Raw genomic sequence first — 4,183 nt, 5'->3', positions numbered from 1 at the left:
CAGGTGCAAAAGGCAAAGGCCACTTTGGAACCGTTTAGACCAAAGAATATGGCTCAGTGTAACAGGAGCGCCCACAGACTTGGCACGCCTGTGCTAATCTCCCTGCATGATGGGCCTGGAATCAGACCACAGCCGCGGAGTCTATGGCCGCCGTTCTAGGTGGTCCCACCTACTCCTTCTCTCAACCGAGACGAAAGGCTGCTGGGGAGGGCATTGCATGAAGAGATGGGTCGTGTCCAATTCATTTTTACTAGGTGCTGACAAGTCACTGCGAAAGTCTGGAAATGAGTAGCACAGCAAAAACACACAGGTCACAATGCACTGGTGAATGATTACCAGAGGAGAAATTCATTATAGGCTGCTCTCAGCTCCCATCACGTAAGGAAGTGTTACATTAACAAGATGGAAGGTCCCTGCGATCCCCTCCCCAACACAGCCCCCACTGCCACCGCCTGCCACCCCACTATTTCAATTTGTGTTGCATGGTGGGAGCAGAGCCCAAAGGCGGGGAAGTTAATTCAGCTATACTAATCAAAAAAAAAAAAAAAAAAGGTCACAGTGGCAGCCAGCGCCAATTGAAACAGATTCAACCTGCACGCTACATGAAATTCTTTCTGCCCAGCCCACACCAGCTATGGCCACTGCAGCCTGGCACCTATCTATGGCATTAAAACAGGGTGAGTCTTTTTCAGCTGTTTATGTAATTTGTTATCCATCTTGGATGCATGTGTTTCCCTGTAGATGTGTTTTCCCCTCGCCCCTGTTGGCCCCCATGTTAACCTTGGGTTTCTAACCTTTCCTGTCATAGACAAAGACATAGAACCCAGGAGGTACCAGCATAGAACTTGTGCTGGAGACTGTGGAATGACCAAGACGAATAAGACACACTGGATTTGGAGCCGCTCTGGGCCACCAAGTTCTGCGGGGATCGGAACAGCACGTCTCATTGTGTGGTGGCCAAGAGAATATTACAGATCAAGTGGCCTTCAGGTCCTTGCTAGTCAGTGCCACACGCAGTCATTGTCTTATTCCTATTTCTAATCTCTCTTCTCCAATTACCACGTCCCACATTAAAGGTCCTCAGGCCACAAATGGAAGATCAGCAGACAGTGAACACCACGCAGACTGATGGGTCAATAGTTCCTCCTTAATGGGATTTCTGCTCCTTCAAGCTGCCATTCGCATGCAGAGGGGTTAGCCAGCCGAATCTGCTTTTAAAGTCAAACGCTCAGCCAGGCTCAGGACAGGTGGGCTCTGCCTAGGAAAGAGCTGTCCACAGGTGCCCTCTGCAGAGACCAGAAAGCTCAGTCCTTTGGCCTCGCCCCTGTGCCAAGCATCTCACCACTGAGAGGCCCTGGTCGAGCTCCTGTTGCAAATGTCAACCTAAAGTGGATGAGCAAACCCCAGCACACACGGCAGCCAATACGGTGTTAAATATTAAACCCCCCTGCAGCCGGCTGGGCTGAAAGCTGCCTTTTCATTATGCAGCATTCTCTGGGCTTAAGGAAAAGACAGTGCCCCTCTCCCAGAAGCGCACCATGGAGACATGCCCTCAGCCTTCCCAGCACTGGGAAAACCATCAAAACTGTTCGATTTGTCTAAGCCCCATCCATCTTTAATGTCAGAGTCTACGTTTTCTCCTCTCCTTCTTCAAAGCAGCCAAAAAAGAAAATGTCACTGCATTTGGGGCCAATTCAAAGCCAGGCTTAGACACATGTGTTCCCTCTCCCCGGCTCCCATGTTTGTGTCTCCTGTGGAGTCTCGAGGGGCTGTACTTCCAGCACCCCCATTCCTGTGCTCATTTGGCGTCTTTATGTCCCCTCTCTGTTGTACAGTCCTCACTTGCCTCCTTCTAAAGCATCAACCTTAGAGCTCACAAAGCTCCGTTTGTGACTGCAGCCCCTGCTGAGAAGCTATCAGGTTGATTTTTATCAGAGGGAAGAGAGGTTGCCAGGTGAGCCTGCCATCACCCCCATCGGTTGAGCAGCCGGTGCAAGCTAATGTCCCTTGTGCTGCCTTTTAGAAACCATATTCCCCAAATTTGTCCAAAACACACAGAATCATCCCAAACCATAGCAGATTAGCTGGAAATGGTGTATGCACCTCCTCTCCCCTGCATGCCTCAGAAAGACCCTTTAAGCTGCAAAGGGCAGATGGCAGTTCAGATGAAGATGACAATCTAAACGCATCCCTGACAGCCCCTGGCTCACCCTAGGAGTGGGGAGCTGGTGCACTGATTAATACCTGGGGGAAGGCTGTCAGCAGGGAGGACACAAGAGGGAGATAAGGGACTCCATCAGTGTCAGACCTGTCCTGACACACACAGCTGTAAATCATTTGGGGTAAAGATTGTCAGCTGCTCGAGTACAGAAGGGCGAGGAGGTAATAGAAGGAGAGGGGGAAGGCAGCTGTGTGGGCTGCTGGCTCCGGGATGAACAGGTGGAGGCCTTGGCCCTGGACAGACAGGCACAGGGCTCCTCATAGAACTCCATCCATCCGGCCTCAGCCCAGTGGAGGTGCAGCCCTTTCCTGAGCTGATTACAGAGGGTTAAAAATATAATCCAGGGTGGACCTCAGAACATGTGAGTTATGTCTCGATAACACTGTTCTATATATTCCAACCAGCAGCCCAGGATGACGGCAGTGGAAACCTCCCTCCGAACCTTCCACCCACTGTGGGAACACGGAAGAGATGGTTGCTGATGCTCTCGTCCTGTCCTTGCCCACAAGTATCTGAAGCAAGCAGCGCATGGTGAAGCGTGAGGAAAACAGCCCTCAAAGGCTTAGCGTTTTAATGAGGAAAGATTTCTCTAATTCCAGCAAGCCCCCCAGACCGCACTTCAGCAACTCCCAGCCCTGTTGCCAATGTGATTATCACTGGCCAAACCCATTTTAGAGATTGTCTTTCAACATGTTTTAATTAGACATTTCAAAAAATAATAATCTTTTTTTTTGTCCAGGGGACAGAGATTCCTAAATTGCAAATAATACACAGGTTAGTGATTAATTAATTGCTGGCAGTTGTGGAGAGAAGCCATCTACGGCTTCTCAACGTGAGTTTTTTTTTTCCCCTCCTTTTCTCTCTTAAGATTGTTCTTTCTTATTTTAATTAATTTTTTGCCACTGCAGCACTTCTCTTATCAAATATTCAAATAAACTAAACAAATAGAGTGTACTGAGACCAAACTATTCAATATAGTGTTTAATTGGAATTGTAGCCGTGTTGTCTCCAGCTGGAGTCTCAGGGTATCTGGAAGCTTTCTCTGACGGAGGAGCTGGACTCCGAAAGTGCACTCTTAGCATCCAGTTCATCTTTCTTTCAGGTGCCGAGGGCATGGCTTGATTGAAGAAAGCAGCAGTAAGCCACTGGGTGGTTTGTGGTTTCTCTCACCTGGTCAGGACCAGAGGCAGTAACGTACGTAACAAGGCTGTGGACTTCATCCCGCCCCCTTGCTTTACCGTTCACGTCTGTGTCTGCACCACACAAATGCGTGCCAGCGGGTACACCATCCAGCTGCTGGACGGGCCAAGGCCAAGTGGCAGCCGTGTGCCTCTGGCTGCCAGCATCTCTTGGCTGTGCTGGAAGGTTGCTGTCACGGTCGCCATTTATGCCAGAACAAGTAAATGATCCGCATCCATGTCCTCAAACCCAAGCCATGGCCAGAGGAGGGATGACAGGAAGGACATGTGCTCATGTACAAAACCCACAGCACAAGCCTCACAAGAAATGTGGGCTCCATACAAAGCTCTGTTCTTTCCAAAGGGTCAGCCACTCACAATAGCACTGTGCACTGCCTACTATGCAGGACTTCTTCCTGAATGAGTGAGCAGTCGTATCTAATGCCAGGAGGGGACTTCAGGACATAGGTCTATAATAGAACCAGAGCCACTGGCTGCTTCAAAATGAGCTTAAAGACATTGGCAGGGGCGGCTGGTTAGCTCAGTTGGTTACAGCACAGTGCTCATAACACCAAGGTTGCCGGTTAGATCCCCACATGGGCCACTGAGCTGCACACTCCACAACTAGATTGAAACAACTACTTGACTTGGAGCTGATGGGTCCTGGAAAAACACACTGTTCCCCAATTAAAAGAGAAAGAAAGAAAGAAAAGAAAGAAAGGAAGGAAGGAAGGAAGGAAGGAAGGAAGGAAGGAAGGAAGGAAGGAAGGAAGGAAAGAGAAAG

At 49.4% G+C, this 4,183-nt stretch overlaps 1 long non-coding RNA gene across 1 annotated transcript in view; it reads left to right on the top strand.

The window, feature by feature from the left end:
• The first annotated feature begins 2,944 nt into the window (after window positions 1-2,944).
• The window catches only part of LOC109388328 (uncharacterized), a 2,245-nt gene continuing 1,006 nt past the window's right edge, over window positions 2,945-4,183 (top strand). Inside the window, exons 1-2 of the long non-coding RNA XR_002125189.1 lie at window positions 2,945-2,995; window positions 3,324-3,415. This is a non-coding gene — a long non-coding RNA (uncharacterized LOC109388328). The remainder of the gene's footprint in view (window positions 2,996-3,323; window positions 3,416-4,183) is intronic.

This window comes from Hipposideros armiger, unplaced genomic scaffold, assembly GCF_001890085.2.
Source record: "Hipposideros armiger isolate ML-2016 unplaced genomic scaffold, ASM189008v1 scaffold_190, whole genome shotgun sequence".
In the NCBI taxonomy this organism is placed as follows: Eukaryota; Metazoa; Chordata; class Mammalia; order Chiroptera; family Hipposideridae; genus Hipposideros; species Hipposideros armiger.
This window is presented reverse-complemented; position numbering and strand designations above follow the sequence as displayed.